The sequence below is a fragment of the Pseudorca crassidens genome, chromosome 2 (assembly GCF_039906515.1).
Source record: "Pseudorca crassidens isolate mPseCra1 chromosome 2, mPseCra1.hap1, whole genome shotgun sequence".
Taxonomy (NCBI): domain Eukaryota; kingdom Metazoa; phylum Chordata; class Mammalia; order Artiodactyla; family Delphinidae; genus Pseudorca; species Pseudorca crassidens.
Genome location: NC_090297.1, coordinates 168,409,297 through 168,437,031, shown reverse-complemented (window position 1 = coordinate 168,437,031; position 27,735 = coordinate 168,409,297).

The window sequence follows — 27,735 nt, the reverse complement described above, 5'->3', positions numbered from 1 at the left end:
TATAAATTCCTCATGGTCCTGTTTATGACTTGTCACCACTTGGTAGTGATTACCTGCTCAGGCTTAGATATCAATGGGGAGAATTTTCGACTGTGTTGCTAGCTAGGACTCCCGGACAGGAGTCATAATTTGAGAACTATTATAGTTAGTTGGCTTCATTTCTGGAGTTGATCCAGGGAAAAATGTGTTAGGAAATTTCTATGATACTATCTACTACCTCAGGAAGAAAAAGATGTGGGTAGTGGTAGGGACATGGTAGTGGGACCATTTCTGAGATTTAAGTTAGAGTAAACTTTAAATTGTGAATATTCTTTAAAAGTTATAAGGTCACTGATTTAATTAATCAAGCTAGTTTTAGTCATATTCATTAGTTTTCACATATTCCAATTTTTAAGTGAAAATGATCATTTATGTATATCAGCTACTTTGTTTCATTGAGTTGTCTTCCATATTTTTCTTTCCTTTTAATCACTGCTGCATGTATCTCCAGAGCCAGAATCTTTCAAAAGCCAGCCTATATCCAGGTCGCCATCACAGTTATTGACAAAAGGGTCAGCTCTAACAGCAGAACATTTATTATTGGCAATGGTGTCAGAAAGGGAAACTGCATTTTCAGACCACCAGTTGGGTGGGGAGAGAAAGATTTAGATACATCACCATTTTTTTTCCCCCGGGCACATCTGACAGCGTTTCTGGTCAGTTGAAAATATATTTTTTTTTCCTGGAAAGTCCTGTAAAAGTAGCTAGAAAAAACTTTTGATTAGTTAGTCCTTTTATTTAACTTAGATTTACATTGCCAAGGCAAATATTAACTATAACTTTGGCAAAATCACTTCATAGACTCTCCAAAGTAGAATTCATCCTCACCTGATGGTTTTATACCTATAGCTCCAGCCTGACCCCATTGTCTTTGGGTCTGTCTCCTTTGTAACACTGGATATGAATGTTTGATTGGGTTGGGGTGTAGACAGTCTGGAGTAGTGTGGGTGGGATCCTGAACAAACCCGGGCTTTTAGATGTTCTTTTCTCCTATTCATTTGTTTAAAGGTCAGTGTGTGATCCACTTTAATGCCTCCCCCTGTTTTCCTTTGCATTTTACAATGCCTGTGTGAGCTCCAGAAGGGAGCACGTTTATTGTGCATGCCATCCAATTTAGATTCTCCTAGAGCAAATGATTACAACAACTCAGAGGAAAAAAACGGGAAAATAAGCCCCTGAAGTAAAACTGGTCATGGGGCGAAAACAGTAGTGCCAATTATGATTTCAGTCCCTTAGCCCCGTTACTTTGCCAACAGCATTTTAAAACATATATAATTTATTGTTTGCTTGGGTGGGCATATTAAACAATATTTTTTCTTAATCAGCCTGTTGTCTTTGTGTTAAAAGTTAATATTGAAAGTTTCAATTCACTTTTGCTAATTTTATGTGTTTTGTTCTTAAATAAAGAGTGTTAATGGCAATAAATTAGGCAAAGGGATGCCTGGCAGGCTGACGTAGCATGGGTGTGGCCCTGGGATATACATCACACTTTCTATGATTTTCTAGCTCATGTTCCTTTCCTGATTACATGGATTAAACACAGCAAGCCAATCACTCAAACAGTAGAGGCTTATTACATTCTTCTTATGTTGAAGTCTGGGATCCAGGTCTCATGAAAGCCTTGAAATGAAGAACATGATACATATTGCTACATCAAGGAGTTTTTGAAGAGATGAATCATAAACCAATAAGTGTTAAGTTGTGGTAAAATAGATATACAATAGTCTATTGTAAAATGACAAAAATAATTTTGTGCAAAGCAGTGCCTGATTGTTAAATAAACTGCATATGCAAGTATTGGGATAAAATTAAAAGTGTGCAGAAGATAAATAATTGTGGGAACATGGTATCTATTATTGGTTGTGTCAGAGAAGGATCAAAGTAGATTTATGGATGAATTACTTAATGCTGGAAAAATACTACCCCAACTATTCTTTGAAAATAAACTTCAAAGTTGCAAGAAAACTATTTTTTTTATGAAGTTACCTATGAGCATTCATAAACCTTGGCATTTCTTCTTAAACCAGTGCATGAATTCTTTTTTTGTATTTCCCAAACTCAGAGGAATCTTCTGGGGTGACACAATCTGAGTCAAGAAAACACAGGATCGTTTCAAACACAGCCTTCGTTAAGACCCCAGCAACAAACCGCTTTCTTATTGATATCAAAGTGTACCCATCACATAAACTTAGGACATTCTCCAAAGAGCTAATGACATAGAAGTTCTGGCCAAAGTCAATAACAACAACAAAATAGCCTGCCAGCCTGAGTCAACCCTTTTCTTCTTAAGTACGGAAATTAAATAGTTCAAGCTTGGATGAAGCCCCAGCAAGTTCAGCCTTTGCCAAACCAAGAAGGCTGAAAAGTGGACAAGATATGCCTCTGTTTATTTGTTAAATGTAACTATGCCTAGAGGCAACTAGGAAATTAAAATCCCTTAAATGCCTCATGTTAAAGTCTACCTCCTTTGCTTGTGGTATGTCATTTATAGAATATCCGTTTGAGGGCCTCTCGTCCATTCATTCAATCATTCATTCACTAAATATTTGCTCCCATTTTACAGACGAGGAAACAGGCTCCTGGAGAATAAGCTTCAACAAGTCATTTGCCTGAGCTCACCCAGCCAGCTAATAAATTGTAAAGAAGAGATTTGAAGCTAGACGGATATGACTCCAAACTCATGTTCTTTCAACCATTCTGAGGCTCTGAAACCTAAGCTCCATCAGAATCATCTGGGGTCCCCATATATATTTCTGAATTCCATTCTGGATTATTTAAAAAAGAATTTTTTGTGCTGGGGCCCAGGAATCTATTTTAACAAGGGTTCCACGTGATTTTTGATATGTAGCTAGGTTAGGAATAACTAAAACAGAACACACTAGTTTTCCAACTCATAATACAGTAACTGGTCCAAAACGCTTAATAAATAGTCATTCATTTGACAAATATTTATTAAGTATCTACTATGTCTTTGACGTTGTTATAGGCATGGCAGTTGCAAAAATTCCAGCTCTCATGAAGCTTCCATTCTAGTGCGGGTGTAGAGGGAGGTCACAGGAGACGACAAAAACATGACAAATAAGCAAATTACGTGTCATATGACGAGATGGTAAGGGCTAAGGAAAATAGTAACGAAGTGTAAGGGGATCAGTGGCGGGTAGGTCAGGGTTGTTTTCCCCGTCAAGGCGATATTTAAAGGTGATGAGGAATGAGCCATGTGCATCTCTGTGAATATTAACCAGGCAGATTGAACAGCTAGTACAGAGGCCCTAGGGCAGGTATGTGCCAGGGGCATCCAAGAAATACCAAGGAGGCCAGTGTGGGTAGAGGGAGGGAGCAAGAGAGAGGAGTAAAATTTGAAGTCAGAAACGCAAGGAGGGGAAGGACCAGGTGAACTTGTGTTGGGTCTTACAGGTCACTGTTCAGTGCTTTCACTCTAAATGAAATGGGAAACAATTGTCAGGTTTGGGACAAAAAAGTTATATAAATGAAAAACAAAGAATTCTGTTTGCAAAGGCCAGAAAAATATTTGGAAAGCTCTGTAGTGCAGACTACATTGAAAAGGCAGGTGTTTTTCTACATTATTCCAGGAAAATGGTTACAATTTCACATGAAAGGAGGCTTCATGACTCTTTTCTTTTCTTTTTTTTATTGAAGTACAGTTGGTGTACAATGTTGTGTTAGTTTCAGGTATGCAACCAAGTGATTCAGTTATGTGTGTGTGTGTGTGTATGTGTGTGTATGTATATATACATATACATATGTATATATTCCTTTTCAGATTCTTTTGCTTATAAGTTATTACTAGATACTGAGTATAGTTCTCTGCGAGGCTTCATTATTCTTTAGTCACCTAACCACTCTATTCAACCATTCATTAGCTAAAGATTTATTAAATTCACAGCCTACCCTGTGTGAGGTGCTATGCCAAGCGCAGAGGACTTCATGGATTTATGCTCCCAGGCCTCTGTAGCAGTGTATGTGGTCCAAGCTGCTTGTGAAGCAATCGTTTATTTCCAACATAATTACTTCCATTGCAGTTAAACCCCCTTTGGCCGATTGTCAGTAGGTGATGTCATCAGTCAAAATGGTCACCAGTTCTGTGTCTGTGACAAGCTATGGCTGGCAGTCTCTTCCAAAGTTTTATAGGGAAGGAAATGTGTTGTATGCACAAGTTTATCTTAATGGGAAGACTGGAGATTATTGGCAGAGAAGAAAGAGTATCAGAAATTGGAGGGCAAAGGCAGTAGAAGGTGAGAACTTTCTCTTGTTTCCTGAGGTTGAAGGTGGGGGAGATGGAGAAGGTGCTGCTCAGAGATTTTGGGGATTAGAGGTGAAACATTAGTCAGAGTAGTTGCTTTTACGTACATAGTATATATTTTAAACTTATCGCCATTGAAAGGGAAAATACTTTGGAGGAATAGCAAAACATAGAACGAAGACATGCCAAAGAAAAAAAAGCTGAACATGGTGACTAATTCTTTTCAGATGATTCAGCTTGCAGACTTCACAGGTAGTGGAAATAATGTGGTAATGCACAACGTCACAGAATGGTAGTCACATCAGCTTTCTTAGGAGGGAAAAATGGGCAGGAATCAAAAATCTGATTAATATCTTAACTATACTTTAATACAAGGACATTTTAGGGGCCAAATTTAAGAGATTTTTCTTAGTGCTTTACCTCCAGGCCAATGCTATGCTATGCTAACCTTATGGCATAATTATTTTGTTTCATAAATATGTCAGCCTAAGGGATGATTGGGATACATCCTACCTCCCCATTCAATTTTTTATTCCTAAGAATTTAAGCTGATAAATGGAATTTTTACTTTTTACAAGGGATCTTGAATATAAATATATCACACATCATAATTATAAATATATCATACTATGAAGAAGCAGAAAATCTCTCTGATATAGAAGTCATCATTTTCTAAATGTGTTCTTGCCATTTTATTTTCAAGAATAGAGAAAAATAGAGATGCAACTAAAAATCATAAAGGTACCAAACTACTATCTTCCTGAAGTGGCAAAGGTATACATGATTATTTTTTAAAAAACGACTTAGATTCCTATCTCATCATGCTTGGTTGAGGGTTTAAGTCCAATAGCTTATAAGTCTCAAGCTTACATATTGCTGATGGAAAATGGAACACAAAGGCTAAATTTAGACCTCCCTCAAGTCACCAGCTGGGTCCCGATGGAGGAGCAGCAACGTAGAACCAAAACCGACCCTTCTCTCAGCCACAGGTGCTGGGCAGGGGCGCAATAAGGAAAAACAAACAAAAAAGAAAAGCTCACCCTGTCTCGGTATACTTGTGGCTACCCTTTGTTCATGTATTAGGCAATTTTAAATAACTTTTTATAAAGATTCTGTTGACTTTTCCAGAAACAGTGAGACCTTGAAGAGTTTTCTCTTGAGAACTAACCTCTGCTAATCCCCACAGCATGAGTGGGGTTGAATTTAGGTTCACTGATTCATGCTTGTTAAAGCGTTTCTCTTCTGAAGGCATTTTTCCTTAGGCATTTTCTATATTCCTAGCTAGGAAGCCAGTTCCATGAGATTAAAAGATTATAGTCTTTTTCTCTTTGACTTTCTGACTGTATGTTAAAAAGCATTTGAAAAATATTGTCAATTAAAAGACCATACACGTAATTTAGAAATATGGAATTTGATTAGCCAATGTTTGTCTTTAACAGTTTATAAAACTGAAATGCTAGTCCCTTTCTTCCCTTACTAGACGCATATTAAGATCACACTGGCCTGATCGGACCATTTGTCCCAGTGTAGTAATGTGTGGCCACCTGCCAAGAAATGATGCCCAGGGCCACAAGTAAACCGGTGCTAAACTTCTAAAATCTCTTAAAAAGAGCATGATTCTAGTGTCAAGAATGAGGTTGAACTTCAGGCGTGGAGGAATGAAGAGATCAGCAAACTCTCTCTCCCTAAAACAACTATAAAGCTAAACAAATTTGACAAAAACAATCATTCTAGTGATCTGGAAATCTACCAAAGCAGTCTGTGAAAACCAGCAGCTTTGCTGTTGGAGGCGCTGACTTTATTTAGAGTGAAAGGAGGAAGACCCACAACCAGAAGCAAATGAGAAAAGCCTGCAGCTCTCCTAATCTGAGGTTGAAGCCTTTGTTGGGATGTGAGTGGAATACCAGAGGACTAGACAGGGAGATCCCGGAAATGAGATAGCCATGGAAGACCTTGATAAACATTCCATACATCCCAGGCTGGAAGCTTGTGTACTTGTGAAGTGGACACCTGAGAATGCCCTGCAGAAAGTAAGAACTGGGGCAGACTTGAAAATGGCCTGTATTTGGAATGCACTCCCCAAACCAAACACAGATAGACTAACAGAGAGTAGAAGCCTTATAGACTTGAGGTGTTTGGGCACAATTTGTGAACAATTATTGACTGACCACTAAGCTGTGCAGATACAGGGGTTACCTCTAGGAAACCAGTCTGAAAATGGAATTAAACATTGAACAAAAAAAAATCTGAGCAGAGACAGACAATAACCACACACTACAGGGATGATAGTTTCTGCTGATTAAGTCTAGGCTAGTTAAGAAAAATTTAATTTAATTTAGTTTAAAAGGAAGTGAAAATTTAAAACTCAGCAAGAAAAAAAAACCCTCAGGAGAAAAAAAAACCAACAAAACATTAGAACCAGAGTTGTGTTATATTACCTGAAATGTCCAATTTTCAATTAAAAAATTATGTGACATGCAAAAAAGTAGAAAATATGACCCATACTCAGAATGGAAAAAAAGGAGTCAATGAAAACAAACTCTGAGAAGCCCTATATAAGTTAGACTTAGCAGACAAAGACTTCAAAGGGTCAATTATTAATATGTTCAAAGAACATATTAAGGAACTGACAGAGAATATGCTGACAATGACTCAGTAATATAGGGACCATTGATAAGTCAGATCTATTTAAAAATACCAGATGAAAATTCTAGAGTTGAAAAATACAGTAGCCAAAATGAAATATTCAATAGATGAGCTCTACAGCAGATTTCAGATGAATGAAAAAAGAATCATTGAACTTGAAGATGAATCAATAGTTTATCCAGTCTGAAGAACAGAGAGAAAAAAATTTGAAGGTAAGCTGAATGGTGCCTCAGAGACCTGAGAGCCACCACCAATCATATCAACCTATGTGTAGTGAGGAGTCCCAGTGGAAGAAGAGAAAAAGGGACAGAACAAATACTTGAAAAAATAATGGCTGAAAATTCCCCAAACTTTATGAAAAAATATTTATTAATAGATCTAAGAAGTTCAATGAATCCCAAATAGGGTAAACATAAAAAGGTCCTTACCTACATACAACATGGTCAAAATGTTGAAAGCCAAAGAAAAAGAGAACATAGAGAGGAAAACAACTCTAGTGTCAGAAGCTTAAACGCCTAGCAGATGCATCATCGATCAAGGAGGCTGGGGTGGATTTCACTTTGTGAAACTGTTTACCCAGACTTTGCACTAAATACAAGTGAAGACTTGGAGTCCCACCTTTCATTCCAATACTTTGATGCATACCTTTGAGTAAAGGTTCTATATATATCCTTAGATATATTTGAAAAATGGATTAATGATAAAGGCTATATCCAACTTGATCTTGATCAAGAAACCTGATCAATACCAACAATGCTGATTATTTTAGCAATGTTCTAAGGAGTGAAAGTTCTATCAAGAGCTGTACGAGAATCCTAGGAAGGATGCCTTGGTAACCACAGGCATCCTATTCTCCCACAGATGACAATAATAGAAAAATATCAATTCTGGATGGTCTAAACAGGTAAGAAGAGTATAGCCACACTTTTCCCCATGTTGTGAGAGTTTAATGACCCTGGAAATTGAAAACCTGCATCTAAATGTGTGGATGGAATATGAGAGCAAAGTGTACAGCTGGTTTCAAATAAAAAGAGAAGCTTTGGAATTAACAAAATGCTCAAGGTCAAGTCTGTACCTCCTTGTTCAATATTAACAAGCAAACAAAGAGCAAAGTTCTCTGATTTTTAATACCATGTGTTCAGATTATTTAGTATATTTTGCTCTCCACATGAGCTCACTTTCTGGATAATTGGAAGGTTAAGTAATTGCCTAGAAAAGGTAAACATTTGTTAAAGTCCATCAGAGGAGGCCTAACTTATTTGATTCAACTGCAATAAAGCAGTAGTTTGTATCAGCATAAAATCCTTCTTGTACCTATCGTATGATGTCATGTAGAACTGCCAACATACACTTTTCTGATGTAAGACTTTTTCAATATACTTCATTCCAAACCAGCACCCACGTTGTGATATCATTTTTCCCCTCAACTCTGAATAAATAAATAAATAAAATTGTGTTGACTTTGATTTATTTGTGTTTTTCTTAGGCACCTGATGACGACAGCTTAGGAAGATTCACTTTACTGTTGTGATAGAATTTAAATGACTAAGGACAGGAGGTGGGACGTTTTCAATTCTAAACTAACAGACCTAATTCCTTTAGTATTTATGCTCTTATTTTGGGTGCATGATATGCCACTGAACATGTGTTCCAAAGTATTCTTCCCTGTGTATGTTCTTTATTCTAAAACAGAGTTCTTTCTCTGTGAGAAAGAGAAGGACATTCTCCACACTCCCTTTCTGTGCTTTTTGAGTGTGTTTTACAAGCACTGCTGACTGACTAGCTGAAAAGAGATGGGGTGGGGGGGGAATGTAGGTGTAGAATTTGACCCAGATCTAGAGAATGGAAGGATTTTGAATGAAAATGCAATGAAGTGGGATAGTGGAGTCAGTGATATCAGGCACTGAAAACAGCATGCCCAAACAGATGCCAGAAGGAAAGCAGACGGGTTACCTAGGGGATCAGCAGCCTGACTAATCCATCAGAGAGTGGGGTACACGAAAAGACCTGGAAATTATAAAATAGAAAAAGTGGTTCTCACCATTTACCTGAGGAAAACTTGAAGCACGAAAGACTTAGTTTTGTATGTTTTAGGACCTAAGTGGAATTAATCAGCATCTTTCAGGAGGCGAGTTCTATTCCCTATGTTGCATTTCAAGGATACATGGTCTTCCAGAGCAGGCCAAGGGATGGATTTTCCTGACATTATTAGGTGAGATGATCCATAAGGACTCTCTAAAAGTTCACATGCCCTCCTCTTATATCAGGTTTTAAAAAATGATTTTAATCATTATTATGAGTTTTACATACTATTCTTCACAGAGTTACTCTCCTTTCTTCAGTATTGTCCCATCAATAAGTTATTTTTCCTAAATCATTCCTATTGCCCCTTCAGTCTCATGAAAACCTTTAACATAAATCTAAAGGAAAATACTGGGATTTTCAAAAATGGTTTTCAGCATATGTTCTCTCTTTGGACCCCAATGCCCTTTCCTGACTCCACCCACACTTCTCTTCTTACTTTTGGAAAATTTCTTAGGAAAAGGAATGCCAGACTTTCCTGACTGCTCTTACCCACAGCAAGCTTTCCCTAATTTCAAATGTCCTTGGCCCCAATGTCTGTAACTCTACCACACTGACTCAGCTTTCCTTGTGGGCTGCTGGGTAATTATTCTCCAAATGTTTCAGGGACATCCTTTCACTCTCCTATTGTGTCCCATGTTCCTCAAGGGCAAGGACTGTGTCCTCCACTTCTTATGTGTATCCAATGTAATCTCATATGGTTTCAACATGATTATTAAACAAGTGCACCAACAAGGGAAGAGCATCTATAATTTTCTACATATTCAGAAACATGGACTATATTGTATTAACTTTTACCTCTATTCTTCTCATCAGATTTAAGTAGATTTTCCATTATTAAATGAATGCAGCAAAGTCAATTTCAGAGAACATTTTCTTCTAAAAGCAAATTATTAATATTTCATAAATCTTACAGATATTTCCATAGAGTAGGTCAAGAATATGCTACCTATTAAGGTAAGCTACAGGTAAATAAAATTATATGCTTCTTCTCAAGTTATTAACCATTATAACTATTAAAATATTAATATAAAATTCAACATAATATGAAAATATAGCATTGAATATATTGTAAATTAAAAATAATATGAAAAATACTAAACTCATCTTAAGGCTCAGGATCCCAGAATCTAGCTTTACTCTTTGCCCCCAAGACACTACTCCAACTAAAACAGAATTTTGCACACTTGAAATTTATCTTTCAGCTGCTACTTTCTGCTGCTACATTTTAAAAAGTGAAATTGGGTGTTTTCCATCAGAGAATTGGAGCAAGCAAAATCAAAGATATCGCCTGTGATCTTTCATCTTAACTAGTAGAAAAGAATAATCCTTATGTAATTTTTGAAACATTTACGTTATCGAATATATAAAATAATGTTTACTGCAGCCCCCCTCCCCCCTTTGGAGCTGAGTATTTTCCTCCCCAATTTGCCTCTCACTCAGTCAGTTCATCTTTCAGCTGGGCCCTCTTGAAGAAACAAAACATTAATTGGACTTGCCATTGTGTCTTGGGCTATTTTGGTGACAATTTTCTGTGACAGGGAAAGAGAGCTGCTAATTCATTGCTTCAGGAAATGAAGGCCTAATAGCCTCACATCTGGTAAATTATGCCCTTCCTGCTTCTTGAGGCAGCAGCAGTACACGCAGCGTTGTTTGGAATTAAGAAAAAGCAGTGAAGGAAATCAATTTTTACATTTGCGGTGGACTCAAAAAAAACGATTTAAATGCCAAGAACATTTTCTTTATAAAAGCATCCATTGTCTAAGACATAGAATTGAGTCAGCCAGAGGATAAATTCAGCGAAAACCCTTCCAGTATCATAATGAAAACTCTGAGAGGTTGTTGTGGACTTACAGCACACGGCATAGCTTCTTGCCCCAGGGGGTGGGACCATGTGTAAATTACCATATTTGCACAAATGTACTGATACAGTCTTCAAGGCCTCGGAGGGAAATGACAAATAAAGACTGGTTTTGTTCTGAGTGAGGATCATGTTGCCTATTGGATGGGAAATTCAGTTCAGCCTCACGTTTCCGTAACACCTAGACAGATCAGTTTGCAAAAGAAGTAAAGACAGAGAGGAATGTGGAAGGCAGTGCCCTAGAGGACATATCCAGGACATAGCAGCCTTCACTATGAAGAATTACAAGTGCTCAGGTAGAGAAACTGAGATGTCGCACCCCAGTTGTTGTCCTGATGGTGGGGTTGGTGGTGAATGGCTTTTATCCCACCAATACCAAGTCGCACCGTGGACCTGTGAAATGACTATCATATTTGTTCCTGTCCAGTTCCCCACGGAAAATGAACTCTGATAACCAGGCAAATTGGAGGACTTCAGGTGGTACATATAAAAGGTCTGGTTAAAATAAATCTAACATCTGAGAAGGGCATTGGTCCTTGGAGGCAGAGGCTCTTTCTACCCTGGCAGAACAGTGACAGCACAGAACAGCATAAGACTTCCTTCCCCCTAATCCTCTGTAATCCCCAATTGGAACAATTAATTTTACAAGGGGGTCAAGCTCCTTTTCTCTGGTATTTCTATGGAGAGCTTTATGAGGTGGACATGTGTCCATTATGATACATTTTGACAGCTCCTTTCACCTACTGTTGAGCATACTCATTGATTTTGGTCAGTACATTTTGGTGTTGCAAATGGAGTGCAGCTGCAGTGTTCCCTTGATCATAGAAAACAGCGTGGGCTTGGGGAGGGAGGGAGAAAGGGAGAGTGAGGCTGCAGGTTTAGAAATCACTCCACTTGTCTAAACCTGGGCTTTGTTCCATGCAGCTGAGGTAGGCGGGAACTGAGGTGCGAAGCACAGTGGGTTCAAGGCAGGATGCCACACGAGGATCAGCGATTCCAGTCAGAACTAAGAGATTTAGGAGAAGCACAGGCTTTTAGGCTCAGAAACTGCAAAACAAAAGAACAGAGCCTCATATGCTGTATCTGATGTGATTCCTCGGTTGCTTGACTGTTACTCACTAAATGACTCATGTTCAGATGACTATGCACTTGAAGGCATTTAACAAAATGGTTTCAGTAATCGATATATTTTATCTAACCTCATCTTTTAAAACCAGAAAGTTATCACCATGTTTTTTAAAAAATATTTTAGCAAAGCTTTGAAAATTAATTCACTGGTCTATATCCAGGAACAAATTTAGGGACTTTGAATAAGTTAAAGTCTTCCAGTTCTACTATTTTCAAGAAAAAAAAAAAAAAAAAAAAAATATATATATATATATATATATATAGTTTTGGAGAAGATGTGAGAAGGCAGAAAGATGCAACATATATAGCATGAAACATTATTCTCCCAAAGTTTAAATCTGTGATAACAAATTTTCAAATTGTTTTCACATTTATTATCTCATTTTATCTTCCCAGCTACCTTGTGATTTGACAGGTGCCAACACCCCCCTTTTGCACATAAGGAAATAGAGGCCTGGGTTGCGTGAGTCATTTTGCCAAGACTGCTAAGAAAGTAGAACCAGAACAGAGCCTAACCCTAGGCTCTTTTGCATAAACTACATTGCTGCCAGGTCTCACCTGTTTGAAGGGGAACCGGCCTCTTTTTGTCCAACGGACTCCTAATGTGTCCTAGTCATCTTAAGTGGTAGGAAGGGAGAGGAAAAAGAGTGTCAGGCCTGTTCAAAGCACTTTTATATGTAACAATTCATTTAATCATCACAACAAACTTATAACATATGTACTATTGCTTGTGGTATTTTACAGATGAGAAAATGATGCTCAAGGAGGATAAGGAATTTGCCCAAGTTCACACAGCTCCTAAGTGACAGAGCTGGGGTTTTAACTCAGGAATGCTTGCACCTGAGTCAGTGCTCTTACCCACCAAACTTTATTTGCTTTCTATATTCAGTCCAGCTCCTTTTTATCTCCCTTGATATTGAACACAATCTTCACCACTTGAAAAACACTTAATAAGTAAGTTACGGATTGGGAAAGAAAGGATGATACACTTTTGTCTACTTGCCTCTGGGCCTGGGGCTGGGCTTTCCAAACTCTGCATTATTGATGTTGGAGGCCTTTCTGTGCCTTGTAGCAGGTTTAGCAGTATCCCTGGCCTCTACCTACTGTATGCCAGTAGTGTGCTCCAATGTGATTATCAAAAATGTCTCCAGGGCTTCCCTGGTGGCACAGTGATTGGGAGTCCGCCTGCCGATGCGGGGGATGCGGCAGTGATTGGGAGTCCGCCTGCCGATGCGGGGGACGCGGGTTCGTGCCCCGGTCCGGGAGGATCCCACATGCCGCGGAGCGGCTGGGCCCGTGAGCCATGGCCGCTGAGCCTGCGCGTCTGGAGCCTGAGCTCTGCAACGGGAGAGGCCACAACAGTGAGAGGCCTGCGTACCGCAAAAAAAAAAAAAAAAAAAAGTCTCCAGATATTGCCAAATATCCAAGGGGGGTAGGGGTGATATTCCCCCAGATTGAGAAGTCCTGGCCAAGGGCATAAAAAGGAGGTACAGTCTTGAAGGGGAATATGGCTGATTGGGCCTTTCCAGGAATCCCATTTCAAGGATGCTCCCACTTGACTACCTTTTCTCAGTACAGCCTTGGAAGGAGAATGGAGGGCCTTGTGCATCTTTGCCTTCTCTCCCAGCAGCTGGGAAATAGTGCCTGTTGGGATGACATCCTTGAATCTAGGCAATATTCCAACTGTATTAGGGAGAGGATGGTGGGTGGTTCAGGGATCTCCGATGGAGAAAGGATTTAATGGTGGTGCTGATGCTCCTATCGGACCACATGCCTGTGCCTATAGCATCTTCCTGAAAAAAAAGGAATGAGTCTCACTGTGCAGTAACAGATCTGATGCCCAGGTGAACTGAGACTCCTCTCCCAGTTAGGAGTTGACTTTGAGATGATGTTGCTTTAACGTAGCTGTAAGTGGTGTTGGATGGAGAAAACCCAGAACCTGCTTATCTTTCAGCATGGGAGACATCTGTGTGTTTTCTGAGTCATCTGACACACAGAGTGTAGGGCTTTCCTAATGGATAAGGAAACCTGATGTACTCATTTACAATAACAATGAGGTCATTGGAAGACCCATAAAACTAAAGTTTGGTATCCAAGTTCAGATCGAGTTTGTTATTCAAGTAATGATTCCAAGCTTATTTAACAAGCCAGTTTTGACAAGTTGAATTTCTTTATAGGCTGTTTAATTGTGGCATAGCCATCCTATCATAAACAGTATTTCCAACTGTGTAGAGAAAACCAAAGTCAAGAGAATTTTTCACTGTGAGATTTATATTTCCTTTGAATGAAGACTTTCTAAGTCAAATTTTCATTGTTATGTCAGAAAAGACTCCCAAATCTCCATAGACATTTATAAAAATCGCATCAGATAAAGCAAAAAAAATGAGAGAAGAAATTACAGATAAGATTGCACTTTTAAGAGAGCTCAAGATATTTGAAAATCTGATTACAAATGTACCAAACATCTTAACTTCTTTCCCTGAGGTGAGGTGGTGGCAGAATAGAATAAAAACTACTGAGACAGATGACTCTCAAGGGGAGTCACCAACAAGTTTTAAAACGTTTATAAATGGATGTTATTTTCATCATTCACTACTGCAATATGGTATCCCATATTGTGGGCTTCAGAGATGTTCAGACAGTTGTTCAAACCCGCTGGAACTTCTCTGATCCTCATAACTTCCCTGAGCCTCATTTCCATATGTAAATGTGTAGATGATAACTATTACATAAAGCTTTCTGATGCTTCAAAAAGGATATTTTAAGATTTAGCAAACTACCTCAACGGGGCACTCAAAAGATAGATGCTATTATCATATTATTATCCCTAATATCCTTATGACAACTCACTTAGACAAGTGGATATCTGTTTTTCCAGGATTTGAAGCTCTATTTTTATTCATCCTGCCAAACTACCACTTCGCCTATTGCTTTGAGGTGTATACACATCTCAAAAGATGACTAATTTTTTCACAGTTATTGGAATCACATTAATGAGTTGCTTATTACTACTTTACTGAACAATGCATATGTTTAATTTGAGAAAAGCACACACATTAATTTCCATAGCATCAAAATACAGTTAATGACTGAACACAATCCGTTCTCACATGCATCCATTTCTTGCCAACTTGAGAAAACTTGTCTACCATTTTGAGGACTCAGTGCAAAAAAACTCCAACAGTTAAAAAAGGTAAATAGTAAAGAAGTGAATGAGGCTTTATTAATTAATTTTAAGGAACTACCCAGGGTGGGTGAGAGGACATTCCACTGGGATCTCCTTGATCAGGATGGGGTTGGCAGTTTGATTCACAGGATGTTATGCAAAAAGCACGTGCAGCATCTTTTCCTTTCAGCATGAACTAGCATATAGACCGAGGCTTTTAATACCTTATGCCCTCCTCCCACTTTGCTATACAACCCCCAGTCCCGTGTCAGTAAAAAATAATAATACAAGAGAGAAGAAAAGGTAATCAGTAGCTCATAAAAATAAAGAGAGCTGGAAAAAAAGACAACAGTGGATAAAATATTTTGATGCACTTTAAAAAACTGGAAAACAGTAGTGAAAACAGAGAGATAATATAAAACCTAAGCATCTGTTATCAGGGAAATGACAGGAATTGAGCTAATTCACCCTGCAGAACCCCAGAAAAGCTCAGAACTTGGAGGATGTAGGTTCAACAGAAGGTGGAATTCAGGCGATGTTGGATCCAAGTGTCCCAAGTCTCTGCCCGCACTCCATACAACCATGTACCTTCAATAATACCACCCTCCCCCCAACACACACACACACACACACACACACACACACACACACACACATACACACACACACAAGGATGAACAGACGGGGCCAAGGGAAGTTTATTCTCTAGAGAAACGAAAGAGGAGAGGCTCTTAACGTGGAGTACCAGGAAAAATGGAGGGCGGGGAACTTCTCCCCTCAGCTTCTCATTCTCTACGTGCTTCCAGGGGGGCCAGGTCAAACTTATGCTGCTCTGTCCACACCTACCCTCCTGCTCCATCCCTGGCAGAAATTAGATTTTTTTTCTGAACAGCTGCAGGAAAAATGTCTCTAGATAAACATTTAAGGCTCCTCCATGGAAAGGGTAGGTCATTCCCCCCACAAGGACACTACAGTGGCCCTGCCAGTCACCACCCCTGCCCACGCATACAGTAGTTCCAGCAACTCAGTCTTAGACGTAAACGAACAGACAGGAGTCAGAGACATTTGAGGAAAATGTGCACCATGGAGACCAAAACCAGCAAAACAAATAAAAAAACAAACAGACAAAGAAGATCTAGATGGATTAGAGTCAATGTAGAAATAAGAAGTAAACCTTAAAAAAGTTAAAGTATGTCCTCAAAAATACGCACAAACACAGTGAGTCCATAATATAGATACAGATCATTACGAAAAGGGATCAGAGAATAAGAAGTAATTCCTATCCTTTAAAAGTTTTTAAAAAACTGACATTAAAAACTTAAATAGAAAGTTGTAAGATAAGGTCAAGAAACTCTCAAAAATAGAACAAAGAGAAAAAGAAAAGGAAAATTAAAGAATCATTCTCCAGAATTCAGCAGCTAATAACTAGGAATTCCAGAAAGAGAGGAGAGAAAATGAAGAGGTGATATAAGTAAAGAAGTAATTGTTTAAGTTTCCGGAACTGAAACTTCTGTGTCTCCCTAGTGAAAGGGCACATGCCTCAAGTAGGGCATGGTAAAGCTGAGGATACGTGAGATCAAGAAGAATCCCAGCAGCTTCCAAAGGAGCTGGCGGGGGTCGGGGGAACCCAGTCAAATATACAGGAATGGTTTGGAGTTTCTTAACAGCAACTGGATCTTAGAGACAGTGGAACAAAGCCTGAAAAATTCTGAGTGACCGTGATTTTCAACTTAAAATTCTATTTCCTTCCAAACTATCAATTAATCATAAAGATAAAACATTTGCTGTTTTAAATTTTGTCATGCAGGAAAAACTTTTTTTAAAGTCCCCTTTATATTCTTTCATAGCAGCTTCTGCTAAGAAGATGCGGAAATTGTTACCGAACACAGGAAAGAGGTTGCGGGAAGTCCCACGATGACTGCAGAGTGGCTCTAGAAAATGAGTTGCCTGTAAAAGAATGAGAGGAAGTGGGGCTCCAAGAAAGAGGTGAGTGGGAGACAGATTGGACCGATCTGTTTGAGTGAATAGATTATTGATAGGCCTGTGGCAGAGATGTTGGGATGTTTGGGAAATAATACTAGGTAGCACAGAGTGAGTGATTTGTCCAATGTTACCTGTCTGGTAAATGACAGAGCTGGGATTATAACTCAGGCAGTCCGGTTCCAGAGTCAGTGCTCTCAACCAGCGCGACCTCACAAGGAAGTGATGACAGTGCATTGCTCTTTGCCATGTCATTTGTGGTGTAACTCTAACTATTGATATGATATAAATCCTGGCATAACTTGGTTGAGAGAGACTGTTGAGCAGGGTTAGGACAGAGATCGAAATCCATACCTAAAATTATCAAGAGAAAAACAGCAGTACCCACAAATTATTTAAACACATGGAGTTAAAGGCAGACGAGAAACAAATCTGTTGAGGGTATTTGCCTGAGTAGGACTGAGGTGTGGAAAGAGAAAGTGAAAAGAAATCCATTTTTTATCATTGGCTGTCCAGTGCTCTTTGAGTTTTAAATTCTACACCTTTTATTCTAGTTAAAATAAGAGTAATGGTACAATTGTTCAAAATCAAAACAACTTAAAAAAAAAAACTTTTGTAGTGATTGACAATTACCTTTCTGGCCTTTGGGCAGGGGAGAGGCAAAAATGTTTACTAGTAACTGTAGGACAGTTTAACTGTGAAATTACCTTGTATATTCCTGTACCTTTTCAACTAAAATTTTATCTTGCTGCATTTGTGTTCTGTTATCTCATTCATAATGTCATAAGAGCGAGGATACAGTGGGAAACCCACATGCTCTTTTCTTGGGCACTAGTCAGGAGATAGAGACTCAGAATCAAATTGCTCTCCTGGTTACGAGATTAGATGACCCCAAAGGACCACTCTGTCCCTTTCATCCTATTCACAAGAATGAATAATAAAAGCAAAAATTATGCATGTAGTAAATACGTGTCCAGCACTGTTCTTAATGCTGTTTATATAGTAACATTTAATTTTACAATATCCCCATGAGGTAGGGACTACTTGTATTATCTCCATTTCACAGATGAAGAAACTTATATCAAAGAGACATTGAAGACCTTGCCTTGGCCCATAGCTGATACATAAGGGAGTGTGTGTTGGAATCCAGACCGTTTGGTCTGGATTGGAAACCAGACAACATGGTTGCTGGATGTATTCAGCAAAAAAAAGGAACGAAGTACTAACACCTGCTAGTAAACCTCAAAACCATTATACTAAGTAAAAGAAACCAGACACAAAAAGCCGAATATTATATTATTCTACTTATGTGAAATATCAAGAATAGGCAAGCCCATGGGGACTTGGTGATTTCTAGGGGCTGGGGAGAGAGAGGAATGGGAGAGACTACTTATGGGGTAGGTGTTTGCTTTTGGGGTGAGAAATTGTTTTGGAGCTAGAGCTGGTCGTTGCACAACATTGTGAGTGAAAATACTAAATACCACTGAATTACACACTTTAAATGGTCAATTTTATGTTACATGAACTTCATTTCTCTCTCTTTCTCTCAAGATAGAGATGATAGATAGATAGATAGTTAGATAGATAGATAGATAGATGATAGGTAGATAGACAGACAGACATAGATAGACACACTCATACAACCAACCAGCACAGTGCACTTGGAAGACTACAATTCCCACAAATAGCCAGGTAGCTGAAGCTTACTGGGGCCAGATATCCACTGGGGATTCACCCACCAGGGTGTCTATACTGCAGCCAGGGGTGCTGTCTCCTGCACTGGGGAGCCAGGAAAGGGGGCTGGTAGAGGAGAGCTGCAGTAGGCTGGCTAGTGGCCTCCCCTGAAGTGACAAGCTGGGAATCCTGGGACCTGGAGATCATTCAAAGAGCTAGAGGAAGGAGCTCTATACAAATAGTCAATGAAATATTTTATATTTTCACAACAAGCATAGCACTAGTTGAATTTCAGCTCTGATTACAACCGAAATCAGTTTATGCTTTTGAACCAAGCAACATACCCTCCTTGCTCACATGATAGGTCAACAATCACAATTTCATAACGATGGCTATTATATTGTGATTGTTGACCTATCACGTGAGCAAGGAGGATATGTTGCTTGGGAGGCTAAGTCAATGTCCCTAGGAAAAAAATCAAAGGTGTTTTTGCTTAAAAATTCCTTTTCTCTAAAGTTTGCAGCTTCCTTCTGCACAATGCACTGTACCTAACTGAGGAGTACCTCTTGCCTGAGTGAAAACAGAGGCTGCCAGGCCTCTAGCACAGCCTGGGACCATATGGCCTCTGCTGCATTCTACTGGTCAGAACAAGTCATGTGACGCCCCTCCTATCAGGAAGAGGAGCTCAATCGTGAATTCTGAAAAACATGCTTTACTTTCTCTGCTCAGCCAAATTTCAGCTCCAGGAAAACAGTTAATACTTTTCTCCAAAGAATTTTGCCTGTCCTTCTCTACGTGGTAACAGTTCTGGCTACTGGTCTGGATTTTCGTGGCCCACCACCTCTGCTTTGTACACTTCCCAGTAGCAGTTTTCTTCCACTTTTTTTTCCATTCACCTTCTTCATTGAATAAATCTGAAAAAGAATTAAATTTAGGAGACGGTGAGGAAGGAGGACACAAAATGAGAGCAAAACACACAGTATCATCTTTTCAGCTGAATGGCAGGATGCAACAGCAAAACATATCCACTGTGCATTTGCTCAGAAAGGCTATTTCATCCTTTTGCTCTCTGAGGTATGAGGTTTGGATCTGTGACCTTAGAATTTCTATAGAGTTGCTGTTGGCCTCACCTTTTGTACTTGTGGACACCACAACAATCCTTTCTTTCTCGTGGCTGCAGGGATAGAAAAGAGGAAGAATGACAAAGACTTGCTTCCCAGACCTCCCAGTCTCCCCTAGATGTAAATAATTTAACTATTTTAACAGAGAGTTAACCAATCCACAGAATAGTTTTTTAGGATGATATCCATTGCTACCCCATGCTACACAGATGCCAGTGCAGTTGGTTCCTGGAGAAGATTTTAAGAATTACATTCATTTTAATTGGTGAGAATTTTAGTAGAATTAAGCTTTCAAATCAACTTATGCTTTTCAAATACTTCATTTGTTGTTCAGCGCCATGAGACATGGTCTCATTTAAATCATTTTGCTTGAGTTGGGTCAGAAAATGTTAATGAGTCTCCAACAAAACGAGTCTGGGTGATAAACTTAGGCTGTTTTCTTTTGAGGGAGGGAGTACAAGGCTGTGCTGGAGTGCATTATCTTTTGGTTTTCTTTGGCTGTTTGAACCCTTTTTTGGAGGTACAGGACCTGGGGGTGTGTAATTGAGATATATTTCTGAGGGCACAAGGTTAGAGAGAAGAAGGAGGTGGCAAAGAAAAATTCGATAAGTATCAGAGTACATGCTTCATGCTGAAACCTGATCATTACTTAGTCTGACCACCGCCCAATCACAGTGATCTGAGAACCAAGAAAGCCTCAGAGGTATGCTGAGATCACATGAGGTGATGCATGTGAAATTATTTTGTAAATTGCAGAGCATAGTATATAGTGCTGTAAATTGTCAAGTGACATATATTTGTATTCTTACCATATATTGCAGGCTCTGTGGAAAGATTATATCAGGTACTATGGGAAGAGAAACAAAATAGTTGTACAAATGATGTTACCTGACGAAAGTGAAAGTTCGTATGCCCCACCCACAGTGAGGCCAAACAATACGGAAACTTCAGAGTTTGGAGCAGAAAAAGGTTTATTGCAGGGCCATGCAAAGAGAGGGGTGGCTCATGCCCAAAAAGTCCCAACTCCTCGAAGCGTTTCAGCAAAGCACGCAAGGTGAGGGAGGGGCGTGGTTGGTTGCAAACTTCTTGGTGTAGAAATCCTTTTTTAGCGCATCTGTCCACATAGGTCAGGACACAGTGTTCCTGTAAACCTCCAACAAAACAAATGTTTTTCTCTGTTCTGCAAATTTTTATCTCTATATGAATAGATTCTTAAAGGTCAGAGCCCTGAGAATAGGCTATCCGGTATATTTCAGGCTATAGGCAACATTCTTTTACAAAAGTGCAAAGTCAGCATGACTACAGGCAACAAAGCACAAAGGTTAAAGCAAATGGAACAGATCTAATATGGAGTCAGATTTGTTCTTCCCTATTACAATAACATGGCACAACAGAGCCCCAGACATGCTCAATTGTTATTTATTTGTTTATTTTTTGGAACATCATTACCAAGACACCACACTTGACAATTCTGATGAGTTCTAGCAAGACAGTCAAGGTGACCTGTCATTTCCTGTAGGTAGACGTCTCTCAGCCATCTGGCATTAGCAAGGCAGAGCCAAGTTTATCTGCAGTGCTCACTAAACCAAAGGGTTGTCTGGGCATGGAAGATTTTGCGTGACTGAGATTAGTCACAAGATACTACTTCTCATTTGAGTAAAGAACAGCTGATGACTAGACATGTTTCTCTGAAGTGAAATAGGGTGACCAAGTGGCTCTAGAATCAGGGAGATTTTCTTGGATTTAAACCCAAGTTTGGTCATTTCATTGTGTCATCTTGGGAATGTTTACTTAACTTCTCTGAACTGCCCTTTCTTCATTTGTAAAATGAGGATGATGTGAGTTACTGTGAGCATTAAGGAAAACAAGGCACTTGAAAGCTCTTGACAGTACCAGGGGCTCAAAAAAGAAAAAAACAGCTGAACAAATCTAGGCCCAGGATTGAGAGTGATTCTTTACTTGAACCAAAGGCTGTTCCCTCAACACAATTCTTCTTTCTGACTACTCCTACATTCTACAGCCCATTGGTGTATAGATTTTTATGCACGTGATATGTTATTTTCTTGATCTAGCCTTCTTGCCATGTTTTCTCTGCTTTTAATCTGTCAGATCCTTAAGCACAAGGATGGTGAAATCTATTTCTTTTATAGTCTCTTCCTATAGTGTGTTTCTAGAGCTTACATCTTACCTGTGACCATGGTTGCATGAGTTATCTTTGTATTTTCCATAGCACCTTGCCTGTGGTAGGTACTCATAAAGTTTTGCTGGATTTGCTCTATTCACAGAGCACTATAGTGTAAAAGTTAAGCACATAGTCTAAGGTAGTAGAAAACCTGACATCAAATCCCACGTCTGCTACTTACTGGCTGTAAAACCTGTAAGTCGAGGTGCTTAATATCCTTTTCTTTGGTTCCTTATCTGTAATATGGGGAATTAATAGCACCTACTTCATACAGTTTACGCTAAGTAAACTTGTATAAAGTGTTTAAAATAGTACTTGGCACATAGTAGTAAGCGCTAGATTCCTTTATATATAATTTAATATGATATGATTGGTGTCAGAAAAAAAGAAATAAGAAAAGGAAAATACATATTTAATAAATTCTTAGTACCTTATATAATACAAGGCCAAATTATCTCTAATCCAGATATTGTCATTTTGTGTTTCAGTCTCCTGGGTTCTATTAGATGTGGAGGAAAATATTTATCTCTGTTCTTTTGTCTGGATGATTTGGATGTACAATAGTAAACAGTAGACAGATATGTGAAAATAAGTACCAGCTCTCAATCTTCTCTACATCCTACGTCCTTTCTTCTGTTGGGAACGTTTATCTTTTGACTTCCCTAATGATTCTTCTCTTAGAATAATGTTTACCATGTTTCATCAGTGAAGCATTAATGCATCTTTTCCCTAATCAGGTTTCACCAGGTCCTGACCCTTGGTGGGAATGGAGGTGGTGATAATTAAGTATATGTCACCAATTCATCTTACTTCAACTCAAAGATAAGATCTCTCCTCCAGTCCTTACTTCTCTATTTACGTTCCAAGTTAAGCCAAGCTTTTTTGTTTTAAATATAGTTTTGTATAGATGATAAATTGAAATGATCTATTGCAGGATTACAAATTTTCTCACACTCCATTGTCACGCACAGGGAAAATGTAGCTTCTTTGTTTCGTGGCAAAATGATCTCATTGTCATCAAAAGGCTCTACCTACTGGTAACAGGGTTGGAGAGTAAAGCCAAAAAAAAAGTTTACTTCTTGTTTTCCAGGACTGGTTATAGTAATAACTGAAACGGTCAACATATGCCAGGCAGTTTATGAACACATTTCTTCTGTTCTCCTTGCTGTTTATCAGATGCTGCCTTGGCCTGTGGCAGAGGCCCGCGTGGGCTCGGGAACTGGCCTCTTGCTCCTTTGGTACTGCAGCAATGCCCTTCTCTCTCCTAACACCACCTTGTGCTGCTCTTCTCTGATTCCCAAGTCTGAATTAATTAGGGCCCAGCTGTCTGCGCACTGACCTCCACACCTCTCCTGGGAGTGTGGACCCCCTGAGGTCACAGAGTGACTCCAGTTTAGTCCCCAGGCCAGAGAAACTACCCAGAAGTCTTCCACCTCAGAATGTTTTCCACCAACCATTGTAGTCCCCTCTGGTAATCTCAGATTCTCAGCAATGTTTCATCCCCCAGTGGGAATGAGTAGGAATTGCTGAGTCCTACCCACCCTACCTGCGAGCCAATCAAGAGGTTTAGAAAAAGCTAAAGAGCTCACTCTTTGCCTGTATGAGCAACGTCTTGAGCACTGACGCTCCCTCCTCTGCTGGTGCCCTGTGAGCCTGCAGGGAACTTGTGTATCAGAGCCCCCAGCCTGAAATTTGGACTGGGGCCCTTCTGTTCTCTTCATTTCCCCATCACAGCTTGTCTTTTACACCTTCTCAACTCTCTTCTAGCTGCATCCAGCTAGATTTAAAACTGATTGCATCCTTAGGATACTCACAGAGCACTTTATTTATTTATTTATTTTTTGCAGTACGCGGGCCTCTCACTGTTGTGGCCTCTCCCGTTGCGGAGCGCAGGCTCCAGACGCGCAAGCTCAGCGGCCATGGCTCACGGGCCCAGCTGCTTAGCGGCATGTGGGATCTTCCCGAACCGGGGCACGAACCCGTGTCCCCTGCATCGGCAGGCAGACGCTCAACCACTGCGCCACCAGGGAAGCCCTCACAGAGCACTTTAAATGTGCTGCATACTATGCCAGACACTGTGGTTACAACATAAACATGACACATCCTCTGCTCCTCATCTGCTGGGGAGGGGGCACTTAAGGGAGTTATTATAAAAATATGTGTTTTGTGTCAGTGTCCTGAGAGAGAGGCAAGGATTCCCGGTCACTTATTAAAAGACTATTGACCTAGATTGGCAGATGGGGCTTCAGAGGAAGCTTCCTGGAATAAGAGTCAGCCAATCTTCTCTGACTGCACCCAAAAGGCCCGGGTTGTTAATGTCTTACTAATATCCTAGTGGGTCCACTGCATCGGGACCTCCTGGGGACCCTGCCATCTTGGAGCTCTGGCTCCAAATAATTTCCATATGGTACCTAAGAGAGAAGTTAAGTCCTTTGCCTCTATTTCTTTCTTGGAATATAAAAAAATCAATCTCCTACTTGACATCTGGAATGGGACATGTCATAGGAGACATGCTCCTTTAGGACATTCTGAACACTTAGTCACAGAGGAGCCAGCAATGAGAACAGCTGTTCTCCACAGAGTTTTGACATTTCTGGTCTGAGCAAACTATGTAAAAGCTGAACAGAAAAATAAAAACCAAAAAAAATAAAAACCAAAAAAAAAACCAGAGGAAGTGGGAGAGACAGTAAAAATGAAATGGTATAGGGTATTTCCCCCATGTAATGGGTTTGTTATGACATTATATAGAAGAGATACGAATAAAACAATCCTGCTTTCCAAACTTGCAATTTAATTATTACACCTCTGGCTCACAGTTGAAAATATAGTCTCTCTTTCCCCATGTCTCTTCACTCCCCCCAATTCTGCAATTCAGTGCAATCATATCATTGGGGTCATTGCTTTCCTCAGCTGTCACATGTTTTGTTATTTTATTTAAATTTGGAATCATGAAATTCACATTGAAATAAAACATCTTGTTTCCTGTGGCTGAAAGCCAGAAAGAACTTATCTTGGGAAGGCTGATTACAAAGCACAAAATCGTGCTTGTGTATGTCTTTCCTACTTGATTTCACCAAGTGATTAGTAGCTGATTATGACCAAGCCACTAGATGTGTGCATATATAGAAACTAATAGCGTGGGTATCTTAATAGATAATGTATACAGAATAAAATTATTATCTATTAAAGCAGCTTGCATTTCAAATATGGCAGCTGAGCTTAATAAGAACCTGAGGTTCAAAGTAGAGAAAAATTGCCCTTGGATAAGAGGATGAACACTTGCCTTGCATTTCAGAAGTTACAACCTCTGTCCTGCCCTCCGTGTGCCTTCAGTGTCTGTATGTCACATGCTCAGCACAGAGCAGTGTGCTCTATGACATTGATTCTTGGAAAAATACCCAAACTGCAGACTATCCCCAAAGCAGCTTAACTATTTCTTCATTATCATCTTCTTGAGGCAAACATTGAAATGGAGTGTTTTCTGGAGAGGGTTAATCAAGAGACATTTCATAAAAGAGGAAAATTTTCACAAACTATTTGATAAGAGGGAGATGTCCTAAGATTTAGCTATTTATGTCTATAGTAATATAGTATATGTTTATGTCTACTGTGAAGATATCCCAAGGAGAGCAACCATATCACATCTCTCTGGAAGGACAACTTCTTTTCTCCCATTCACCCAGACTTGAAGTCTCTATGACTCCTACTTTTCCCTGGCTTCACTTGTTCAATTAGCCAAAACTTCTTGTGGATTTTCTTTTAACACAAAATATCACTGGTGTCTGGCACCCTTGTTCTATTTCATCCTGTCCACAGATGCCTGATTGATTTTCTTAAAATACTATTTACATCATGTCAACCTTCTGTTCTTCTCAAGAAGAGAGCAAGCAAGAATCTCCTGACCCTGGCATCTGAGAAGCAGCCTGAGGACAACCCTCATTACTGACCTCTAATAACTACATGAACCTCCTGCTCTTGTCCTTGTTCCCCAAGTATACTTTCATTTATTTCTATTACTCCTTGTGCCTGAAGCATCTAATCTTCATCTTTGAAAATCTACCTTTCCTTCACATTTGGCTCAAATTAGCTGTGATGACTCTTCTACTGCATGGCTTGGTAGCTAAGCACACAGGTTTTGGAGTTAAGTCTTCTTACAGCTCAGATTCCTGGGTCACAATGAGAATTATTGCAAGTTGGGCTTGGGATCGATATCTTTGGGGGAGGGAAAGAGGTAATATTGTGCAGAGGGAGAAGTTGAACTGCAGCACCATTGTCGCAGAGGCTTTGGCCAATCCTGGGAGGTCTGGAGGTGGGATGATCCTCTCAGAGTTTTCCAACTGAGACCAATTTGTATGCTACTCCCACCACCAGGCTAAACCTTGGGTGAGGCAGCTTCTTTCAGCCAAAGACAATTCCTGGAGAGACCAGGAATCATGAGTAGTCAACACTCCTTCCCTGCTCTTGGGGGATGAGTGCCTTCCTTGGTCCCAAAAGAAGCTCTGGGTAGCACACCACAGCATCCACTACAGACCTGGTGAGTACACACTGGCCCTCCCACTTCTAGCTGTGTGATTGCAGATAAGTTTCTTAACTTTTCTATGCCTCTGTAGCTTATTTCAAAACAGTGGAGGAAACAGTAACTTCTCTTTTTTTCCTGAGGATTATATGAGCTAATCCATGAAATGCAAGACTTAAAGAAAGAGCTCAAAAATGAAATTATAATATTTATCATCACTGCTACTAGACACTTACATAGGCTGCATTATATTGTCATTTTAAAAATTTCATTATGGCCCACCGCACAGTTGTTCATAACACATAACCACTGAGAGCCATTGAACTAGTCCATAAAATCTCTAAGGGCAGAGATTGTATCTTTTGATCTTTGTACCACCCCCCTCCTCCCACACAAGTTCATTGTGAATGTGTTTGATTTGATATGATTTCAGTTTAGCTCTGAGGTCATGCATTAGTAAAGAGAGATACAAGATAAATCCCCCAGCTATAGTTATAAATTCAGTATTTAAGAGGGATTCCCAACGCCTAGTTTTGAAACCTTTTCATTTTCAGCTACATTCATTACCAGAAAACATGTCTGTTCCAAAAGAGAAATGTCCTGAGGCCATGTTAATTTTAGCCAAGTTCCTTAATTTGTCCCATCCTCTTCAGCTTCTCTTCACTGCCCTTAACTCAGGGCTTCCACATTGCCAGAGCCTTTGTACTAACATCCTTGTCATTGGTCACTCCTTCACTCTAGCTATTCTCCAAACTGCAGCTAACACTATCACTCCACATCATGAATTTCATGTGCTTCCTTTAGTTCTCTTTTAGCTTGCAGAATCAAGTCTAAACTCAATGGCATTTGGAAGATATTTGCAATGGGTTCTCTCAACACCTCCCCACAAATTTCCCCAGCTTTCCAGTCCCCAGTTGGTACCTTTTATCTCCAATGAATGAATGCCAAGCTCCATCCACACTGGCCTGTTCATTTTCTGCAATATATTATGTAACCTTTCTTGTCTTTCTTGCTTTTCTCTTTTTCAGTGCACCCTTTCCATCCTTTCTCCAATCAGCATAAAGTTGGTATTAAATTGA